This window comes from Raphanus sativus, chromosome 1 (genome assembly GCF_000801105.2).
Source record: "Raphanus sativus cultivar WK10039 chromosome 1, ASM80110v3, whole genome shotgun sequence".
NCBI classification, from domain to species: Eukaryota; Viridiplantae; Streptophyta; class Magnoliopsida; order Brassicales; family Brassicaceae; genus Raphanus; species Raphanus sativus.
This window is the reverse complement of record NC_079511.1, coordinates 17954550-17978665: the sequence shown is the minus strand read 5'-3', so window position 1 is coordinate 17978665 and position 24116 is coordinate 17954550. Positions and strand designations below refer to the sequence as shown.

The 24116-nt window shown below is 44.0% G+C and overlaps 1 non-coding gene and 1 pseudogene across 1 annotated transcript; one reads left to right on the top strand and one right to left on the bottom strand.

Annotated features, from left to right (window-relative positions):
* Positions 1-1223: 1223 nt before the first annotated feature.
* LOC108841381 (mitochondrial thiamine diphosphate carrier 2-like) lies at positions 1224-10572 on the bottom strand (annotated as a pseudogene).
* A 9464-nt stretch (positions 10573-20036) lies between these two features.
* Positions 20037-20144, top strand: LOC130497819 (small nucleolar RNA R71). Its single transcript, XR_008936837.1, has one exon. It is a non-coding gene; the product is annotated as a small nucleolar RNA R71 (small nucleolar RNA).
* The last annotated feature ends 3972 nt before the right edge of the window (positions 20145-24116 follow it).

Sequence of the window (24116 nt, the reverse complement as noted above, 5' to 3'; positions counted from 1 at the left end):
ATTACATAAACGTTTTAATTTATTAGTGTTTAAATGAGAACTTAATTAATGTTTAATTCAAAAGATAAAAGACCATTAACCGAGACTCCGAGAGTTAACAAACTATATATCAAGTAGAAGGGATAATTAAGGGTTCGGGGGGCAGGGGGTGAGGGTGGAGGTGGGGAGGGGAATTGGTTGCAACAACACGTTAATCCTTGACAGTAGCCTTGAGGAAACCCTAAGTTACCGCAGAGTGTACTGCAGACTGGTTCAACTCCGGGTTGACATACTCCTGGACAAACAGAGTCACCATGTATCCCTGGTCTAGCTTCTGATCCTATAAATATTTATGCATAACCAATTAAAACATATATTATCATCAATATTATAAACCCTCTCAACTCTATAAAACAAAAAACTTTACATGAGCAAGAACGTTCTTAAAGTTCTTCCAAAATTTGAAACTTAAGTACTACAAAATCGTGGATCATGTCCTGATAATTATAGACACTAAAAACAAACTGTGCTAGTTGACTGACCTGTGATTAAGAACATGACAATGATAGAAACTGCAATGACATTATATGTAGATCTTTGAATACCCATTCTTTGTTGTTCTTTCTTATAACTTTTTTTTTTAAATGTTCTTTCTTATAACTTGTTTCTCTGATATCTGTAGTATCTTGTGAATCCTTTTATATAGTGCCAATTCAGAAATCTTAATCATGCATGTATATAATTATGAGAGGTCTGATTCAAATCTATCATTGATGGAAATGATTTTGTATATAATTCTATCATAAATTTAATATTTCGGTATTTTAAAATCTTTATACTACGAATATCTTTTTCAAAGATCTGTTTTAATGACATTTTTTTGCCTTTTGTCTTGTTTAGTAACAAATTTTAAAAATTGAATATCAACTTTTAGCTTGTATTTTAATCCTCAGATAATTTATATGGCTTGATATATAATGTACATTAGATTAAATGTTATTTAATATAAACAAAAAAATTTAGTATTAAACCTTCTGACCAAGATGTCTGTATAACCATCCAAATAACATTAGAAAACAATATGGAAGATCTATTATGTATATATATACAGCAAACATCAATATTTCAGAAAGTATTTGTATATAATAAAAAAGAAATGTAAATAAGGTGATATATCTATTTCTATATTAAATTTGTAAGAAATAAAAAAAAAATCTTGTCAAATTCAACAATTGTATTATAAATAGTGGAAAAAGATCCATAGTGTTTTTCTCTATTTTGAGAAACATGTGCTGGAACATGATAACTTGGATTTGCTACACAGTTAAGACAATCTCACTCTACAAAATCGGCTACACTTGATGTTTACTCGTATAACTCCCACAATAACCAATGATCATATGATTCTTAACACTTGATCTATAAGAAACGGAAACGCTAAGAGAAATAAAAATGTTAAATGTTAAAAAAGAGTATAAAATCTCTCTCTACCAAGAAATTGATTCCAACCAGTCGGAGGTAAACTCGTAGGCCACAAAGGTAACAGCACCAGCAGGAGCAGCTTTCACAGTTGATGGCACAATGCCTTTGTACAGACCGTGCCACCCTTCTGACATCAGAATCTGTTTAAGACCGTCTAACATGTTTCTGTATGCACGTTGCTCCAGCCGAGCTCCATATCTCGGATGTCTCTGTAAACCTTCAATCTGAAAACGCTTTTTGACCACATCAAGAGGATGGCAGACGAGTTTGGCGCTAGTTCCTGCCCAAGCCCACAAAGGAAGAGCTGGAAGCCAGAAAGGTTTGTGTCCACGTTTATTTGGTCTTTGGAGGATAATATGTATCTGTTCCAATCCTGGTGAAACATCAAATGACCTGATTGTCACCAAACATGAAAAAAAACATAGACATGTTTAGAAGAAAAGATAGTTCCATGATCTTTACCATCATCCAACGCTTAAACATATCATGTGCCAAACTGCAGGCCAGTGTAAGGCACGATTTCAACAAGTGTTGGTGTTAGTCCATTATACAATCCTCTTACACCTCGAGATTGGAAAATATCGACAAATGCAGACCTCATTGTTGGATACACCTGTGGACAGGTTTCATATATGGTTTAGTACAATGCAGCTTAAACTATATACATTAAATGGCTTACATATGTTAAAGCAAACAAAACCTTAGGCTCCCCTTGTGAGGCTAGTATTGTCCTAAGAAGATCAAAAGGATAGGAACCTAGTGTAGCAGCACATCCTGCTAAAGCTCCACTGACAAAGGATAGATAAGGACTCAAATGTATATGATCCTCTGGAATTCCAAGAAAAAAAGATTACAACAATTAACAATTATCATAAGAAAAAACATTCAACAAAAGAAAATCTCAATCTAAAGAATGTTACCTGTTTTAGTAGAGCCAGATGCAAAAGATTTCAACTTATGTAGAACTGTAAACTGAATTGAAGTATATGGCATGACCATAAGCAAAGCTGGCACATTCCCACGCCAAAAACCCTGAGAGAAAACAAAGTACAAAAAAAACATCAAAAACAGAGAAGAACAATACTCTTGCAACCAACCCCCTAATGACACAACAGACCTGAAAAAGGTTTTAAGAGATGGAAAGTGTTCAAAGAGACAGACCCGGAAACCTTCTTCTCTAAAAATGTATTTAGTTGCCTGAACCATTCCAGTATACTTGGACGCTCCAGACAAGTTTTCCACGTACCACAGACCATGAAGTTGTCGGTTCTAGTTGAACCTGAATGACACAACGTTAAGTTTCTCTAAACAGAGCATGAAGGATATAAATAAAGCTAAACACTTTCTTCCTAAGCTAAAGCAAATAAAAAGCAAAGCTTTTATTAATGGAGATGAGGAGAGAGATACCTGAAACCTAATGTAACATCCCTATCCCGGGACTGATTTTGTTTTAATCAAATCGGGCTTCTCTACGGCCCAGGTCCCGAAAACAATAAGACCACCAGCCCTACTCCTTATAAAAGGAGATGCAGCCCCTCTTTTGTCTCATTCACAAATCGAGAAGCGAAGCGCTGCAGAGATTCCCGGAGAACTGGAAACCCTAGCCGTCAAGCTCTCCCCCCTGCGCTGCCGTCTTTCTCTCTTTCTCTTCTCTCTCCTTCTCTCTCTCCTCCGTGCGCCGCCTCCCTTTCTCTCTCTTCGCCGTCCGCTTCTCTCTCCTCGCCGGCGCCGGTGGTGGGGGTGGTGGTGGTTGTGTAGCTGATCAGTGGGGTGGTTCAGATCTCATCTTCTCTCGTTCTTCAGATCAGATCTAGGTTAAGGTGAGGTGTCTTGAATCCATCTTGCTCCCTTGATCTTTATATTGCCTACGTTGGATCTAGGATTGATTAGATCTTGTGTGAAAGTTAGGGTGTTAGTTCATGTTGAAGATTAGGGTGCTAGATGGATGATCATGATGCATAAGAACCTTCATACTGTTAAATGGGACCTAATGGACTGCCTTGTGTTGATGTGGTTATATTTGATGTGAATGCTCATGTGATTGATCTTGTGTCCCATGTGATGAAGTGTGAACCAAAGGTAGGTTGCTAGTGAAAGTAGTTGCATATGGTGTTAGAGTGCATTGGTACCTTGAGCAGTGTATGTTTTATAAGTGTTGACTGCTAAGTGATATTGAGTATAATGTGGAGTATGGGTTATGAGTCTATGTGAAAGGAAATGAGAAGGTTAAAGTGAAAGTGAATGTTAAAGTGAAAGAGGATGAGTAAAGTGAAAGAGATTGAGTAAAGTGAAAGTGGTTAAGAACGAGAATGAGTATGAGAATGTGAAAGAGGAATGTCAATGAACTTGTTTGTAGTCCTGTTTGGACCACCGAGAACGGGTGGGCGTCTAGAGTCTAGGATGTGATGTGACCCGTGGGACAGTAGCCTAACACGAGGTATCCACGGGAAGTAATGAGGATTGCCTACCGCGAGATGCGGGATATAAGAAGATGTTGCGCCTAGGATCGAGTCAATGCCGAGTCGTGGCATAATTATGGCTAATATGACCGAGTGGCGGACAGTGCCGGTGGGCCAACGAGCTCCAACTCGGATAGTCATTTAGGAAGCTGAGGGGGGACGGTTACCCGAGAGAAGGACGCCCCTTTCAGGATAGGCTGGACGGGTAGGGAGATCCGTAAACGGCTATAGGTCCTAAGTCTAGGTTGATTGGAGTCAGTTTGCTCTTGTGGCGGTTGTCGAGTCGATCTTATCTTTTATTAAGTGTTGTGTAGAAATGACTGAGTTCGTTGTATGGGTTGACTGCTAGGTTGCTAGAAATGATGTTGTTTTGAAGTACTTTATTTTGCCCTGTTGATTGTAGTGATTGGTTAGTCCTGGCTCCCGCATAGAGTAATGTAGAGTGTCTTGCGGGCAAGCTGGATTAGAGCCACTTCACTGAGTAATTCAATTGCTCACTCCTCCCATCTCCATTTCCCTTGCGCAAGACTGTAAGTAGAAGTAAATGGATACGGGTGGATCGGAATTTCAAAGAAAGCAATGCGTCCGTCGACTCTTGGGACCAGTAACGGGCACGGCGGGTTGCCTTAAAGGGTATACGCGTGCTCATAACTCCCTTTCGTTAACTCCGGTCGGACGCCGGGGGACAGGGATGTTACAATTGGTATCAGAGCGGGGGTTAAGATCCCTTAGTGCTATTCTAAGGGGTCGGCATTTCTAAAGTTTTCAAATCTTGTTTTAAAGAAAAAGAGTTTGTGAAAGTTTGATACTTTAGAAAGTTGTGAGATGTTTTCAAAAACCACCCATTATATCCATGCTTCTATTATGGTTCTGATCGTTTTCTTTCCGGCAGGATGTTTTCGCTTGATCACTACGAGTGGAGGATGCCGCGTATGCACTACGGGCAAGTGGGCACCCGGGAGTACGCCCGAAAGTTGTACCGTGACGCAGAGGGGAACTGGGTGCAGCCCATGTTTCCAGAGCCGGAGGAGCAGTTCCGAGAATTTCCGTTCACCGGGTACCCTCACGAGCAGACCGTGAGCCGTAAGGTGACGATGCCACATTTCCAGAGGATGGCTATGGAGCAGCGCATGCTACGGGGCTGTGCGACCTTCCAGCTTGCCCCAGATGACGACCTTCCGAGGAAGCGTGGACGCCCAAGCAAGGCGGCTAGGGTCACTTGGGAACCTCCGAGAGCATTTGCTGGGAAGTGCCAGTGTGGAGTACTGTTTCAGAATAAGCAGAAAGTCCGATCAGTTGCTGGCTACACGGAGGACTTCATCAACCAAGCCAAGTTGTGCAAGCCTAAGAGCGCAGAAATGTGGTGTAGTTGGTATAAGCATGGACTACGTAAGGACATTCAGGCTCAGCTGAAAGGGGTCTTGGAACCTCTCGAGTTCGCCTTGGTACAGCGGATGGCGGGATTCGCGATCGAGGCAGAGGGACAGATTGAAGCCAAGAAAACCAGCCAAGGAAAACCGGGAGGGGAAAAACCGAAGATGGGCGTTGTGGAACCAACCAAGGAGAAACGGGAATGCCCACAAGAGCCTTCTACGGGACCAGACGGCTGCGACTGTGGCGCACTAGTTCAGGCAGTGCAGAAGTCAAGCAAACTGAGATACTACTTGGAGGAGTTCTTGCACACCGCCAAGCAGTGTCTGCCCAAGCCTGCAGAGGAATGGTGTAGGTTGTTCAAAGCCGGACTTCGCAGAGAGATTCGCGAGAAGCTGGATGGTGTTCTGGAGCCTCTAGAGTTTGCCCTTGTGAAGAGGATAGCTAGTCAAGCCATAACTGCGAAAGAGAGGATTGCAGAGAATATTACAAAGATCGAGCATCATTACGTGCTGGGGGAAGACGGAGATCCGGTTCAGGCAGATGGGGACATTCGCATGGCAGCCCTTGGGTCCGACGACGACAGTACCCCCACGCGTGGCGGTGGGTGGCTGAGCGAGTAGGATCCTTTCTCGGGAGTAGGATGCGAGTTCATTTGCTAGTTTTATTTTTATTTGCTAGCTTTGGTGTTTTCTATTTTTACGGGCGGTCCGCGTGTGTGCAGATGCCTTGAGCTTTCTGAACTATTGTAGTCCTACTCCATTTTTATCTATTGAATTCATTCGTTGGTTTTAAGATGATCGAGTAAAAGTTGAAGTTTAGGTTATAAGGAATGGAGGAGTAGGATGAGTATATTTCATTTTCGGAAGTTCAGGATTAGTTTGGACCATCGAAACTGGGAAGAAAGGACGTGTCCGGAAGCAGGAATCGTGACCATGGCGGGATATCCTCTCAGCTAGTGATTTCTGTTCCCTTCATGGAGATTCTCCAACCTCCCCTCAAAGGGCACCGCAGCAGGAAGCATGAGGATGAAGGACTCCCTCTCGGCTCCTCCGAAGCGAAGCGGCTCAGGTACTCATCTAAAGACACCGACTTTTCTCAAACCTTGCGGTCATCAACATGCTCGAGGCTCTAGACGGAGGTAAGTTCGGGAGCATTACTAAGGAGTGGGGAAAGGTGGCTAACCTGAGGATGGAGCTGGTGAAGCGTTGCATCTGGTTGTATCCGTCGCTTGCGCATACTGTGTTTGGAGCAGGAGCAACAGCAGCAGAGGATGGTCAAGGAGAGCTTATGAGTTTGGAGAATCAGCTGGCTTCGGATTGTGCGAATGACTTGGATGGTGATGATGATGGTTCGAAGAAGGCTCTCTGTGTGGTTCCTTCCACTGAGATTGTTATTCTTGATTCTGATTGAGAAGCCTATGTACCCGTTTCAGTCGGGTCTTGTGCAGCATCGGAAGAGTCAAGGTGATGTGGTGCCGGTGATGCCGCAGTTCGTTTTTGAGGAGGTTGTTTTGGGGAAGAGAAGGGAGATGTCTTGTGCCATTACTGCATTGGTGGAGGGACAAAGTAGCAGAGGCAACCTCCTTGCTATAGGAAACAGTATGGTCATTGACAGAGGTGTCAGCGTGGGACAAACGAGGAGAGAAAAGGTCCTTGCCATTGGAAATGGTGTGGTCACCAATAAGGGTGTCTATGTGGGCGTTGAGGATGACGAAAGTGGTAATGAGTCTGAAGCAGCAGATGAGGACCTTGGTAATATCTGGAATGAAATGGCCATGTCAATAGTGTGTTCCAAGGATGCAGAGACCTCATGCAATGAATCAAAGACCGATGAAGTGGAAGACTGTGAGCACTTCTTCATACTAAAGGACGACATGGGTTATGCTGTCGTGTCTGCGGAGTTATTGACAAAAGCATCTTGGATATTATTGATGAGAACTTCAGTAAAGCGAAAAGAAGCACGAGAACATATGCTCCTGAATCTCGGATTGAAAAGTTTGGGGACAAGATTTTGAGATTAAGTTATCTGCAGAAGGGCGGATGATAGGCGGGCTTCCTGCCCATCCGACGCATGCTAGCAAGATGAAGCCCATCAAATTGAGCGTTCCAATTCCCTTGCAGCAACTTAGTAGCAGTGGAGCCAGAGGGTTGTATCATGGCTCATGCCCCAGGACCGGAAAACCTTCATGATCATTGGTTTCATGCAGAGCTTCCTTGCAAGTATCCTCAGGCTAAGTCACTGGTTGTGCTTCCAAAGGGAATTTTTGTCTACCTGGAAAAGAGAGTTTTGTTAGATGGCAGATCGAAGACATTCCGCTGCTTGACTCCTACAGTGCTAAAGCAGAAAACCGTGCCCAACCGCTATCCATTTTTGGAACCGTGGATAGAGAAGAAGAGCATCTTGTTTCTGGGCTACAAGCAGTTTTCAACCATTGCCTTGGCGGTACCAGCACCGACATCACCAATTGAGCCGAGTAAGGATGGTAATAGCGCCCCAGATAATGTTATGAAACCGCTAAATGGCAAAAGACGAGTGGGTGTCACACGAAGTCGGAATGTTAGGCACGGGAGTCTTGACACGCGAAATCGAGAACGAAATGGCGGGTGGTAGGAAATGGGTATGCATTATCGAAGTGGGGGAGAACTAAGAACAAAGCGAAGAAGACCTATGAAAACTCGAAGGCAGTAGTACCGCCTGAAGTGACCTGAGAGTAGTATATGCTGCAGTGAGGTGGTACCAAGGGCTATCTGGGATTGCAGAAACCGTTGAAAGGTTTTGGTGCTCCGTGTACCGATTGGGTAAAGGATGTTGGGAATTGGGAGTTTCACACGCAGAATTCGGGGACGAATTCCAGTTAAGTGGGGGAGAGTTGTAACATCCATATCCCGGGCCTGGTTTTGTTTTAATCAAATCGGGCTTCTCTACGGCCCATATCCCGAAAACCCTAAGACCACCAGCCCCTACTCCTTATAAAAGGAGATGCAGCCCCTCTTTTTGTCTCATTCACAAATCGAGAAGCGAAGCGCTCCAGAGATTCCCGGAGAACTGGAAACCCTAGCCGTCAAGCTCTCCCCCCTGCGCCGCCGTCTTTCTCTCTTTTCTCTTCTCTCTCCTTCTCTCTCTCCTCCGTGCGCCGCCTCCCTTTCTCTCTCTTCGCCGTCCGCTTCTCTCTCCTCGCCGGCGCCGGTGGTGGGGGTGGTGGTGGTTGTGTAGCTGATCATTGGGGTGGTTCAGATCTCATCTTCTCTCGTTCTAGGTTAAGGTGAGGTGTCTTGAACCCATCTTGCTCCCTTGATCTTTATATTGCCTACGTTGGATCTAGGATTGATTAGATCTTGTGTGAAAGTTAGGGTGTTAGTTCATGTTGAAGACTAGGGTGCTAGATGGATGATCATGATGCATAAGAACCTTCATACTGTTAAATGGGACCTAATGGACTGCCTTGTGTTGATGTGGTTATATTTGATGTGAATGTTCATGTGATTGATCTTGTGTCTCATGTGATGAAGTGTGAACCAAAGGTAGGTTGCTAGTGAAAGTAGTTGCATATGGTGTTAGAGTGCATTGGTACCTTGAGTAGTGTATGTTTTATAAGTGTTGACTGCTAAGTGATATTGAGTATAATGTGGAGTATGGGTTATGAGTCTATGTGAAAGGAAATGAGAAGGTTAAAGTAAAAGTGAATGTTAAAGTGAAAGAGGATGAGTAAAGTGAAAGAGATTGAGTAAAGTGAAAGTGGTTAAGAACGAGAATGAGTATGAGAATGTGAAAGAGGAATGTCAATGAACTTGTTTGTAGTCCTGTTTGGACCACCGAGAACGGGTGAGCGTCTAGAGTCTAGGATGTGATGTGACCCGTGGGACAGTAGCCTAACACGAGGTACCCACGTGAAGTAATGAAGATTGCCTACCTCGAGATGCGGGATATAAGAAGATGTAGCGCCTAGGATCGAGTCAATGCCGAGTCGTGGCATAATTATGGCTATTATGACCGGGTGGCGGACAGTGCCGATGGACCAACGAGCTGCAACTCGGATAGTCATTTAGGAAGCTGAGGGGGGGGGGACGGTTACCCGAGAGAAGGGCGCCCTTTTCAGGATAGGCTGGACGGGTAGGAAGATCCGTAAACGGCTATAGGTCCTAAGTCTAGGTTGATTGGAGTCAGTTTGCTCTTGTGGCGGTTGTCGAGTCGGTCTTATCTTTTATTAAGTGTTGTGTAGAAATGACTGAGTTCGTTGTATGGGTTGACTGCTAGGTTGCTAGAAATGATGTTGTTTTGAAGTACTTTATTTTGCCCTGTTGATTGTAGTGATTGGTTAGTCCTGACTCCCGCATAGAGTAATGTAGAGTGTCTTGCGGGCAAGCTGGACTAGCGCCACTTCACTGAGTAATTCAATTTCTCACTCCTTCCATCTCCATTTCCCTTGCGCAGGACTGTAAGTAGAAGTGAATGGATACGGGTGGAACGGAATTTCAAAGAAAGCAATGCGTCCGTCGATTCTTGGGACTAGTAACGGGCACGGCGGGTTGCCTTAAAGGATATACGCGTGCCCATAACTTCCTTTCGTTAACTCCGGTCGGACGCTAAGAGACAGGGATGTTACACCTAATCTTAATGACATCAAGGGGAGATGTAACGGTGCGAGAGACAGCACCGGAGATAGCACCGGCGGAAGCATCAATTAGGGCACGTTTCATCTGGCCGGAATCATTAACCGCCGTCGTGTTGTGGCTCATATTTATTTTTTTGGGGGCTAGGGTTTCTTCTTCGTTTCTACAAGCTAAATTAATTAAAAAGAAAGTATCCAAAAACCTTTTAATCAATTCACAGCAACAAAGAAGATAGGAAGAGATTAGACCAAAACATAAAAATGGAAACTTTTCAATATACCAGATAACGCGAAGGAGGAGCAGAAGCAACATTGATGATGATCTTATCTTATAGGGTAAATGATTTGACTTGAAAGATATTAAAAAAAGCTGAGAGATTTCTTTGCGATATTTTTAGCATACCAACTCAAGAGCACATCACATCCTACTTCTGTTACAGAACTTGCTCTGTTTCGTGCTTTGTCGGTTTAATGAAAAAGAATATATATTTGAACTTTCTTTCAATGGTTGCTGCTCTTTTGACTTGTCTTGTTAGCTTATTTTCCGACGGCTTATGGAAAACAGGTGACTGACCATAGAAGTAGCAAAGGGATTCATTCGAAGAACAAAAATGTAAATGATTGTGATGAAGTGCTTTATTCTAAACATAGGTCAGTGCTTTCTTTATCCACTTTTTTAAACCAATGTTAACAAATCAGAGGACAGAGTTATAGCATTTTGAGTTCCCAAAGGGTGGTCCCAACTCCCATCATGTGATATTCGCCTCTCTTTCTATATATTTTTTTTTTTTTGGTTAACTATTTATATTTCTTTCTTATTACTCAAAATACTAAACAAACTGTTAAAGCTTTGTCAAATATTATATTTGATAATTACAAGAGCCTGGCAGTTTTTGTGGTCACATTTGAATTTTCAAATTCTCGCATGGCAATTTCAATATATAGTAAAAAGTATTCAAATTCTCGCATGACAAGCCTTGTTAGAATTTTCAAATTCTCCCATGGCAATTTCAATATATAGTAAAAAGCAAAGCTTTTGCCCACTCAACCTACCTTCTTGATAGTACTCAAATTACTCAGTAGAGCTTACTTTCTCAAATAAGAGGTACAACTGTAATACTTAGGGATCGAATCACGAGGAGGTAGGGAACCAATTAAATAAAATCTACTAATCAATCCTAGGCAAGGTTGGTTTATATGATAGAAATGAAAATACAATTCCTAAAATGAGCAAGACAGTTGCTCTAACTAACAATATGAAGGGTTATTTAAATGGGATAAAGAGTGCTAGACATAGGGTTTCTATTCAGGAATGGAGATTATAATCTCTATAAATGCTTTAACAAGTTACTTGCATGATATTATAGATCTCAGCCGCTTAACATATGTGAATGAATCACTGGTTAAAATATCTAGATCTCTAGCCACACCTTTCGCATGATAACACATGTGGGAACCGAAATTCGCACTGTCGATTTTGCTTAAGTAAAACGGAGGAAAGCTAAGTAAACCTAACTTTCCCGGAAGGTCCGGATTCTCTGCGACAACCAACGACAAGTGATCAAATAAATGCGGAAAGGTTTTATTAAGATTTGAGACTGGACCTTAAGGAAGGCTGCCTACGTACCCCTTTCGAGGATCAAGTCGGACGTAGTTCAGTTGGAAAGATTTGAACAAGAGATCGAACTGCCTGGCGGAGTTCGTCTAGTACGAGCGTTTGTCATAGAAACGGGCGTGTCGAGAGTAACGCCTAGGGTTTCTATGTGCGGAACTCTGAGTAAAAGAATTGTTAGATTCTTCCGAAGGAACAGAAGTCTGCGGACAAGATGAAGGCAGAACGAGAGGCGGCCAGACGTCCTAGGTCATGCCTTGCTAGTCTAACCACCTAAGTTATAAGTTCCCTCGGTCTAAAATCTTGGATCTGCTTTCCCTCTAGGATTTTTGCTCTGCCTTTCTTCCTCTCCCCAAGCTCCTTTATATACTCCTTCTTTATGACGGTCTATTCTCCTTCTGGGCCGCAAGGCGGGCTTCTTTCCATTTTCGTCGGCTTCAATCGGGAAACTTGACATTTGTCTTTCCGGAATTTTAGCATTTATCTTGTTATGTAAAGATAAACGTAAATCGTCGTATCTATCTCAGATAATCGTAAACGGACTGTCCGATCGTGTTTAGTCCCTTTCGGGCCGTTTCCAGGACTTCCGTTGTTTTTTACGATTTCCTCGGAAATTCTTCGTTCGTTCGTAGAGTTGAGACGAGTGGTGTCTTAAGATAACCATCGCTGTTTTGTACGAAGAATTTAAGATCTTCCTTCCTGTCGATATCTTACGAGTTTCCGAAGTTTTTCCGACGGTCCCAGATTAGAGTAAGAACCGGAGTTTTGTACGCGGAATCTCAACGATTCGTTCCGCGAGAACTTGGGAAAGACGCAAAGTACAGACTTCTGACGACCCGGAGGCCTAGAACTTATGCACGAAGACTAGCCGTCCGATGTCCCGAGCCAGCACGGGGCTACCCGCCCGGCGGCCACGACCGTTACGGGCTTTAGCCGCCGGCGGCCACGACCGTTACGGGCTCTAGCCGCCGGCGGCCACGGCCAGCACGGGGCTAGCCGCCCGGCGGCCACGACCGTTACGGGCTCTAGCCGCCGGCGGCCACGGCCAGCACGGGGCTAGCCGCCCGGCGGCCACAACCGTTACGGGCTCTAGCCGGCGGCGGCCAGCACGGGGCTAGCCGTCCGGCAGCCACGACCGTTAAGGGCTCTAGCCGCCGCCGGCCACGGCCAGCACGGGGCTAGCCGCCCGGCGGCCATGACCGTTACGGGCTCTAGCCGCCGGCGGCCACGGCCAGCACGGGGCTAGCCGCCCGGCGGCCACGACCGTTACGGGCGCTAGCCGCCGGCGGCCACGGCCAGCACGGGGCTAGCCGCCCGGCGGCCACGACCGTTACGGGCTCTAGCCGCCGCCGGCCACGGCCAGCACGGGGCTAGCCGCCCGGCGGCCACGACCGTTACGGGCCCTAGCCGCCGGCGGCCACGGCCAGCACGGGGGCTAGCCGCCCGGCGGCCACGACCAGTACGTGCGTCTCGACGAGGGCTTCGATTTGATATGTTGATCGTTTTCTGGGTCCTCACGGTTTGGGAGAACGGGCTCTTTGGAGTTTCAAGGCGGATTCCTTGTCGTCCGGCCTATCCAAACTTAGATCACTTTCCGTTTCTTCCTTATACTTTCGTATGACAAATAGACTTAGCCATTGATTTCGAGATAACCGTTTTTGACCCCAACAGCACAGAAAAAGAGTCGGTCGATATCCTTTTGAGATATCGAGCGATACACCTTTCGCAGCGCCGATCGATTTACCAGTCGGGTTATCGATCGACGGCTTCTAGATCTGCCTAGGCGCGAACAGAATATGACCACAAGGTCTCAAGGAGGAACTGTCGTTCTTCTCAACGGGAAACAGGCATCGCTCAAATGGATAATTCAAGATAATCTAAGATCCTAGTGATCTATGTTCTAGTTAGCTAATCTAAAACAAGCATAGGGTACAATCCATTTGATGAGTATCACAACTTAGCAATTATAGTTTGGGGCTAATCCCACAAACCTATTTAAACCCAAGATCTAACAAGTAGACTACTCAGACATAGCTAGACAACTCATAACAATAGATAGATGAAAGAATTGCATAGATAGAATAAAGTAGAAATACAAAAGGAGATGAGAAATCTCTCCAATCTTTCTCAAACAAATAAAACTCTAGTCTCTCTCTCACACTCTCTGCTTTGGTTGTAAAAAGCTTCAAGCTTCAAAGGGTTTCAAAACTTGCCGTCAAAAATACTTAGCAGGAGTATTTAAGCATTTTCATTATGTCAAAAACTCGTCAGGGGCAATCTCGTAATTTGGTGAAGTCTTGGTGAAGTAGTCGGCTAAACCATTTCGTCCTCAATATCGATCGACAACACTGAATGTGTATCGATCGATTATAATCTTCTAGTACTCGGATCTTCTCGGCTACATCGATCGACAACTCAGGATGAGTATCGATCGATTATAATCGCAATGTTGACTTCCGACTTAGTCTTGAATGGTCAACTCGGGTGTATCATCTCTTGTACTCCAAAATACTACAAAACATCACTTTCTCACAAAATGCTCCTGAACCTGAAAACATACCTAACAGGCTAGAAAACGGATTAAATATATAGTAAAATACTAGTATACCATGGTTAAAAATGGGTAAAATCCATGGTATATCAACTCCCCCAGACTTACTCCTTTGTTTGTCCTCAAGCAAAAACAGTAGTCTTTGGAAAATGTTTGGAAATAGCAGGAACTCAAAGATTTAATATATTGAAGTCATCACTCTGTGGGTTTGCAATTCATGTCTAAACATCCTAATCACAGAAGTTCATCATGCCTTATCCTAACTTAGCAACTAAACTCATCTAGTCAACAACTTAGCCATTCTCATCTGACATTCCCTTCTACTAACCTCATTTCTTAACATAAAATAAAGTGCAGGCTTTACCTTGGGAGTATCGATCAAAGAACGCATGGATTCAACTCAAACAAGTATCTGAACACACAGGTAGTCTTCTCTTATCCTTTTCTCCCCTTTTCTCTCTTCACTGAATCTCTTATTAGTTTCCATTTCAACAGGTTTCGATGCCACATAGGTCATCTAGTCCATCTTATTGACATTTACATTGTAACTCATACATTTTTGACAAAGTGTAGCGAATAATGGGGTCTCAGGTGATTTACCTATCCCTCGTTTCCACAATGTGTGATCATCCTTGAGATTTAGAATACTAGGGTCGCAGGAATCACTCCTACCCCTCTGCTTCTCAAGAAATCATTTCAATCTTTTATAACATAAACTTAGATCTCGAGATGCCGAAGAGAGAGAAGGAAGGGGACCAGAAACACACAGACTTTTTACCTTCCAGACTTGTAAGAGGATTCCGATCCAGTGATATCCAAGCCCCAAAACAAGCAAATAAGTCAGTATTAGTGTTGGAGGTCAGATTGTGGTTCCTTCAAACAATCTTAGCTAGTGAATATAGATAGCAAGTTGATCCACTTTAGCATCTTTAGTACTATCTGCAATCAGTAATCTAGAATGGTGCTAAAGAGTGGTCAGACAATCAAATATAAATCCATATCAATGTTCCTATTTAATACTTATGCGAAAAATAATTTTGAAAAACATTTTAATAAAAACCAAAATAAAAACACATATTAGTAAACTCCCCCCAGACTTAAATTACACTGTCCCAGTGTAACACCCGGTGGTGAGGTAAATAAAATAAAACATAATTAATTAATATAACAAGTTAGAATGAATAAACCTGATCGACAAGATGTCGATCGATTCGTAGTGGTATACGTCGATCGTTAGTAATGGTCGTATGGTGTCGAGCGATATGAATGGTGAATATCGGTCGATGGAATTATCATTCTACTTGGATCTAATAAAAACTGCAAAATAAATTCGAAAAAGATAAATAAAAGCAAAAAGAAAAATAAAATAAAAATAAAGAAAAAGAAAACCTAATAGTGGGTTGCCTCCCACTCAGCGCTTGGTTATAGTCATTTAGCTTGACTGTGGTAGGTGAGTGACTCATGGGGTGCAGAAACTGCTGATTACCGGACAGCAATCATCAATCTTGTGTCTCCTACTATTGAACCATGTGGCGTCAAAGCTTCTTGTGGCATCATCTGCTTGTAGTTGCTTCTTATCTATCTGGAGGACTGTGTCTTGAAGTTTCCTCACAGAATTCTCGATGTATTCGATTTTGTCAACTTTCCTGTCGATGGTCTGGTAGGTATGTACGGACAATAATTTCAGCTCACTCTGTAATGCATTGATCCTGTCCAGAATAAACTGATCTCGGTCTGCTAAAGACTCGGTGTCGATCGATGCTACGAGATGCGCGTCGGTCATTTCGCTGAGGGGTCTGTCGGTCGACTCAGCATCCATTGTGTCGATCGACTATGAACACTATCCTTGGTACTGCAGAGCATGTATATTGCCCTTCATGTGGCGAGTAGTTCTGCAGAGGCTGTTAACCCGTTCGTTAACAGTGTAGTCAATGGTATCACAGGTCCCGTTGAATCTCCTTTCCATAGCATACATAGCCTCGTACAGCTCATGTTTAAGTTCATCAACTTCTGCTGTAGTGCCTGCTTGTCTCGCTAGTGGTGGCTGTCTGTCGATCGATGTTAGTTCAGACCTGTCGATCGATGCTTCGTTGTTATCACGAAGATCAATATAAGCTTGAACAATGCTCATGTCTCTTTCTAGCTTGTCCAGCTGTTGTGACATTGTGTGTTGGTGTCGCAGGATAGGAGAACTGAAAATTTCATGCTTCCTTACATACGCTGTCATCCTATCTTCCAGTTCTGCGAACCTTTTATCGATCGATGATGAAGTATATGTGTTGGTCGATGAAAAAGTAGCATGCTCAGCTCGGTCGTTCTGGCGAAGTGTGTCCAACTCTTTCTGTAGAAGATCGATCCTCTTGCTTAACCATTCGACATTGTTGTTGAGAGGGCTGTAGATGTCTCCAATCCGAGTATTGATGTAAGCAACCTCCCATTCATCTTTCTTAGGTGATGAACATTCTGGTCGGTCCATGGATGTAGTCTTGCCGATGTCGATCGATGGTACAGGTACTCTGTCGGTCGATACTGGTGGCATAGCCTCTTTCTCAAGCATGGTCAATATCTTTCCAAGCTCCACTCTTATCTCAGCCATATCATTCTGGAAGTCCTTGTAACTAACATCCAAAGGCTGGACAGTGTCTTCCACCAATGTGTGCATGTTTGCCTCAAGGTGCGCCTGAGCTCTCCATACATCAGTCACCATATCATCCACCTCCTCTCTACTGTAAGGTATTGGTGGTGGTGTGTATGCATGGTAGGGGCGTGTGTGTATTGGAAGTCGTAAGCAACCTTTGTGAAAAAGGGATGCTCTATCCAAAAGTCTCTTTACTTGCTCCTTGGTAACATGGATGATCTCACCATCAACTCCTCTAGCATAGCCAAACTCATCTCTGTAGACACCACATTCATCCTTAGCTTCCCACTTGAATCTCCTGGATCCATTAGTATTGAAGGCACGTCGTCCAAACTCCAATCGTCTGTCGGGCGATCTGACTCTTGGTCTGTCGATCGATCCGGGATATCCGCCGTCGATCGACGGTGTTGAAACGATGTCGATCGATTGTGAATGTTGAGGTTGACCGAAGTGTTGAGGAACTGTACTCTCCCTAGTGTTGGTGTTGTGGTTGTCCTGAACGTGATGTAGGATGTCTGCTTGGCTACGTTGCTGTGTGAACAGGTTTTCCGGTCCATTAGCAACTTGGAGGATGTCTGCTATGTCCTCTCTTGTTATGTGCAGGACTCTTCCATCCATAGCTCTTGCATAGCCATCTGTGTCCCTGAAAATTCCAAATTCATCAGGTGTTAGTGAAACGTTCCTGACATCATAAGGTTCATGAGATCTCGGTTGAGCTCTGTTGAAGGTGTCGATCGATGGGTGTGTGGTGGTGGCGATTGATGGTGCACGTCTAGCTGCACGGTTGGATCGAGTGAACATGTTGTTGCAGTCTTCCATTGATGAATCTCTGAATGCTGGAAACTGCTGGGTAGAAGGTGAAAAGTTTTGAATTTTCGTGGCTTGAGTTGTCAACCTTTTATACCCATGTGTTGCCCTAATCGGTGAAATTCTGATTTTGTCCTTTAAGTCGTCCGGGTTAATATCGATCAGTATTATACTGGCAATGTCGATCGATGGACGATGTCGTTTTGCTGGATGAAGTAGATAATCGATCGATGGTGGGCGGTTGATGTCGATCGATTGTGGGAATCAAAATGCAAATCTTTCATTCTCCAAGTAATTTTCCCAAGCTCTCTCTTCCCAAAAGTCTTCATCATATTCTTCACTGTGGTCTCTACTGTGGGAAGAGGTGGCTATATCTACTGCAAAACTCTCATGAAATCCGCTATCCGCCCAACTCCTTACTGAGTAATCATCTTCCTTTCGGTTGGGTGGGATGTCGAAATTCGGGTAGCAATGATCTGGTAGATTGAGTTGATCATCTGGTGGGTCTCTGTCGATCGATGATCCATAGTTGTTGTCGATCTCCTCCGACTTGCAAGTGTCGATCGATGACGTCAAAGTACTGTCGATCGATCCCGAGTACTCTGTCTCGTACTCGACTTCACAATGACAAACTGCGATGATACCAGTATCATCTTCCTTTACAACTAATTTGGCTGGTGGTTTGCCAAGCTTGACAGGGTCGTAGTGGATATCTGGATCTATCATAGTCAAGCACATCCTGTTGTTGTTCATGTCACATATGGCTCCTACTGTAGCCATAAATGCTCTTCCAAGTAAGAGGGAAGAGTTCCAATTTAGCTTGATGTCTAGGACATGAAAATCCATAGAGACGATAGTATCACTAATATGTACCTCCAGGTCTTTGATGAAGCCTCCAGAGTTTCTCTGAGAGTAATCCACGAAAGTAAAGATCTGTGGTGAAGGCTCTACTTGCAGGCCCAAATGGTCTGCCATGCCCTTTGGTAAGATGCTGACTGATGAACCAGTGTCACATAGTGCATGAGGAAATTCAATCCCTTGTACCACATAGGGTATTGCAAACTTCCCAGGATCACTCTTCTTTAGCAAAGTAATCCTTTTCCTCATCTCTTCTCTGACGTTGTCAAACCTTCTCCTAATGTCAGTTTCAGTCTCCCTTGTTTCTCTGAAGAACATCCACAATCTCTTTGTGAAATAAACCTCCTCAAAAGGTTTCTCTGGTGGGATTCCGATAACTCTCTTAGTGAAACCATCAATCTCCTTTTCATTAGCTTCCCTCTTAAGGTTCTTAGGAATCTTCTCCTTCCGACTCCTTAACCTTCTTCCTTCAGTTTCCTCTGATGCAGGTGTAGTGTCTGAAAGGTTACCAGTTATGTCGGTAGGGGTAGCTTGTGGTTTCAGTGTGGGTCTGAGTGCATTGATTCGGTTGCTGTCTATCGATGGTAGTTGCACTCGGTATGTGAGAGGTGCGTGTCGATCGATAGGTAGGGAATAGGGTCGATCGATACGGCTATCTTCGTTGTGTTGATCGATGAGTGGCTCGTCTCGTCGGTCGATATCTTCGTAGGTGTGGGTGGGTGGGTATGGATGAGAAGCCGTGAATTCAGCATGTGTCAATATCCTAACCGCGTTGCAGTCTGCAAGCGTATCCGGAAAAGACATCATCGATGTCGATCGATGTGGAGTAGTTGGTATCGATCGACACCATTGCGATCCACCGAGACTTAGTGAACTTTCCACTTCAAAGTCTCCTTCTTGTAGCTTCTCCTGTTTCACCACTTGCCAGAAATCATCATCTATGATAGCATTGACGTGGTGTTTCCTATTTCCTTCCCCTACTTCCTTAGAAGTTCCAATCCTCCTGATAGAGTCTTCAGTCTGGACAATCTGTGTCTCAAGTTTCTTAACTTGAGTGCAGATGGTGTCTAACCTCGTGGTCAGATTGTTGAAGACAGAATCAATCTTCCCATTGAAGTCTACTGTAAGCTTCTGCTGACCTTCCAGAACTCTATCAATCATGGCATCAAACTTACTCTCCTGGGTGGGTAGCAGTGGGTTTTAGTAAGCTGAGTTGCCGTAGTTCCTTGTGTTGGTGAAGGGTTTCTGATACTGTGAACTCTGGTTGTAGTTACTCTTCGGACCACTGCCAAAAAAGTTTTCCGTTTCCACTCTGGTTTCCATATCTCTGAAATCCAGTACCTCCAATGCAGTTCACAACTTCCTATGTATCATCCTCTCTAGCCTCTCCTTCTTCAGCTGAGCAAACTGGCTGCCCCATAAATGCATGTAAAGCATCTATCTTGGCTCTGACTTCATTCATCTTGTCTTCACCGATGGCTGCAACCGATTTCTTCTTGTCATAGTCAGTGTTTTTGGTGCTGCTGCTGTTGGCTAGGTTCTCAATAAGTCTCACAGCCTCTATTGGATTCCTAGTGTTGAAGTTCCCCTCACTAGCAGTATCGAGAGCCATCTGATACCTTAAGGCGATACCTCTGTAGAAAGTGCTTAACAGCTGCACTTCATTGAATCCATGGTGTGGACAGTCTCGCTGGAAGAACTTGAATCTGATCCACGCGTCTTTAAAAGTCTCACTAGGCTTCTGCGCGAAAGTGGCGATTTTGCTTCTTAAGTCTTCAGCGCGTGCCTCATCAAAGAAATTACGCAGGAAGGCGTTTTTGATGTCGGCCCAGGATGTCAGTGATCCTGTAGGTAGCTGCTTGAGCCAGTGCGAAGCTTCTCCAATCAGTGAGTATTTGAAGAGCTTGCAGAGTAGGTAGTCCTCGGGGACTCCATCCATAGGAATAGCAGCGATAAGATCCTCGACCCTCTCCAGATGGTCCATAGGATGCTCGTGTGATTGCTCAGAATAAGGTATCTGAGACACGAGAGAGTAGTACTGAGGCTTGAGCTCGAAGTTTGGCTTCTGAATCTCTGGAAGTCGAATAGCTGATCTGTTGGTGTAGTACTCGTCTGGACGGTTATAGTCTGCCAACGATCGTGTTTGAGCTTCTCCTGTAGCCTTAGCTTCAGGTTCAGGGATTATGTTTTCCTGTGCATCTAGTTTCTGACCTGTTGCATTACGCAGATGACCATCTTGGTCATACAGGTTTCCATTCTCGCCCTGCCTGAGAATGACAATCGCGACCATGCTTCGCGGAGTAGTGTCGATCGATATACGGTTAGAAGTATCGAACGATGCGGATCGGCTAATGGTATCGGTCGACGGTGCTGTCTGAGTGTCGGTCGACTGTTGAACGTGAGTGTCAGTCGATGGTAATGCGGTTCAGTCGATCAATGCGGAGCGTAGGTCTTTGCGGATTGAGCGTTCCAAGTGTGCAGGATCGTCTGAGAATAATAGTTGATTTCCCTTGTTGCTTCTGGTATGCTGGGCATGTACCTGAAAAGACAAGAAAAATTTAAATAAGAAAGTGGGGTAAAAGAAAAACCTAAGATTTATAAGATTAAATCTAATGGCGATCAAAGCTCCCCGGCAACGGCGCCAAATTTGATAGTACTCAAATTACCCAGTAGAGCTTACTCTCTCAAATAAGAGGTACAGCTGTAGTACTTAGGGATCGAATCACGAGGAGGTAGGAAACCAATTAAATAAAATCTACTAATCAATCCTAGGCAAGGTTGGTTTATATGATAGAAATGAAAATAACAATTCCTAAAATGAGCAAAGCAGTTGCTCTAACTAACAATATGAAGGGTTATTTAAATGGGATAAAGAGTGCTAGACATAGGGTTTCTATTCAGGAATGGAGATTATAATCTCTATAAACGCTTTAACAAGTTGCTTGCATGATACTATAGATCTCAGCCACTTAACATATGTGAATGAATCACTGGTTAAAATATCTAGATCTGTGGCCACACCTTTCGCATGATGACACAGAAAAAGAGTCGGTGGATATCCTTTTGAGATATCGAGCGATACACCTTTCGCGGTGCCGATCGATTTACCAGTCGGGTTATCGATCGACGGCTTCTAGATCTGCCTAGGCGCGAACCGAATACCACAAGGTCTCAAGGTGGAACTGTCGTTCTTCTCAACGGGAAACATGCATCGCTCAAATGGATAATTCAAGATAATCTAAGATCCTAGTGATCTATGTTCTAGTTAGCTAATCTAAAACAAGCATAGGGTACAATCCATTTGATGAGTATCACAACTTAGCAATTATAGTTTGGGGCTAATCCCACAAACCTATTTAAACCCTAGATCTAATAAGTAGACTACTCAGACATAGCTAGACAATTCATAACAATAGATTGATCAAAGAATTGCATAGATAGAATAAAGTAGAAATACAAAAGGAGATGAGAAATCTCTCCAATCTCTCTCAAACAAATAAAACTCTAGTCTCTCTCTCACACTCTCTGCTTTGGTTGTAAAAAGCTTCAAGCTTCAAAGGGTTTCAAAACTTGCCGTCAAAAATACTTAGCAGGAGTATTTAAGCATTTCCATTAGATTAAAACTCGTCAGGGGCAATCTCGTAATTTGGTGAAGTCTTGGTGAAGTAGTCGGCTAAACCATTTCGTCCTCGATATCGATCGACAACACTGAATGTGTATCGATCAATTATAATCTTCTATTACTCGGATCTTCTCGGCTACATCGATCGACAACTCAGGATGAGTACCGATCGATTATAATCGCAATGTTAACTTCCGACTTAGTCTTGAATGGTCAACTTGGGTGTATCATTTCTTGTACTCCTAAATACTCCAAAAACATCACTTTCTCACAAAATGCTCATGAACCTGAAAACATACCTAACAGGCTAGAAAACGGATTAAATATATAGTAAAATACTAGTATACCATGGTTAAAAACGGGTAAAATCCATGGTATATCACTTCTTCCTTTGATTTCAAATCCTTAATGCTTGAATTTGTCTTCTGGGATTTAAGGATTTTTCCTTTTGATTTAGTTTCTGAAGGTGAATCGATATTCTCAGTCTCGTCAGGAGCCAGTACCTCAGAAAAGACTCAGTCACAGAAAATACCTATCCAGCCTTCGTTCCGTTCCAGGGGTAGGTCGACTAAAGCTGCCAGCTCCTCTCGAGGAAGCGACAAGAATCAAGGAGGATCCTTCCTCAACACGGTGAAGGATGTTCTTGATGATGGAGGCTCTGCTCCTGCCAAAGATGCCAGTTATTCCGAGCCCAAGGTTCAGGAAGTTGTCCCTCACCCTGAGGTTCCGGAGGTGGAAGCTGATCCTCAGATAGTGAAGGATACTCATGAATTTGAGTCTCCAAGGAGCAAGAGGTCCAGGACCGATCAAGTTGACAGAACTTCTAGGTCTTCCTCTTCTTCCTCTAGAGGAGGAACCGTCGGCTGGAACTTCACTCACTCGAAGCCTGGATCAGTCTTGGATGACTCGTGGGGTTTGGCTACGCTAATGAGGCATATGAAGAGAACCGGGTGCGCCCTTCCCTCAACCGCCAATCTCACGAACAAGGAGGCGAATGTTGAGATTGCCCACTTCATGGGTCAGGTATGATCTCTACTCTAGTCTTTTAACTTGATCCTTTTCGGAAGATGTTTAGTAAGTTATTGTTTTCGTTTTTGTAGCTAGCTGGAGCTATCAACATGGCTCAGTTCAACTTTGAAGAAACAGTTCACAATGCCCCCAACACTGGTGGGCTAGCTCAGGTTACTGAGCTAGTTAGAGCTACTAAGGTGGAGCTTGACCAGGCTCGGGTTCAGGTCTCTGAACTTCAAGCTGAGGTCAAGAGACTTGGATCCAAAGCCGACATTCAGCAAGGAAAAATTGAGAGTCAAACGGTGGACATCCAGGTGAAGAGCCGGAAGATTGCTGAGTTGGAGCCTGCTCGTAAGATAGCCGAGTATCAGGTCAAGGAATTGATTGCTTCGTCCCAAGACAGCCAGAAGAACCGGGAAGCTGAGGTCAAGCTGGCTGGTAGGAGAGGAAAGAAAGAGGTAGCTGATGCCTACAACAAGATCTTGGCCTCCGTGAAGGAGAAGTTTGCCAAGAAGAAGGATGAGGTCGAGCTCCAGATTTATGCTCAAGAGCTTCAGGCCAACACCGACCTCTTGAAGGATATGTTGGAGAATGAAATCCAGAATGCTGAGGACGAGTATAATCGTCTAATGACCTTGATGTCGGAGGCGGCTGCTGCGTACGAAAAGGCGCAAGTCTCAGACTTCTCGATCAGCAAGCTTCCTCTTTCTCAACTCTCTGAGAGCTCAGGTACTTTCGAGATCAATATGTTCAATCTCCCCTTTTCTGGAGAGTACGGTTCTAACTTAGGTTTGGTGGACCCTGATTCAGCTTCAGTCGAGGCGTCCGAGATTGGTGATGATAAGGAGGCAGATGAGGGAGGTCCAGCCAAAGAAAGTGAACCAGCTGAAGGTGATAAGAGTGTCGGGAGGAGCTCCCGTGATGATGAGGCTCTTCTCGAAAATGTTGTTTTCATGACTTTTGCCCACTGGGCTTTAATTTCGTTTATGTACCAGATTTGCAGCCTGAGGAGGCTTTTAAACCTTGACTTGTTTTAGGGTCTTCGGAACCCTTGGTAGCCTGGGGAAGCTTTTAAACCCTTTACTATTTAAACTTGGTTTTTATTTTCGTTCCA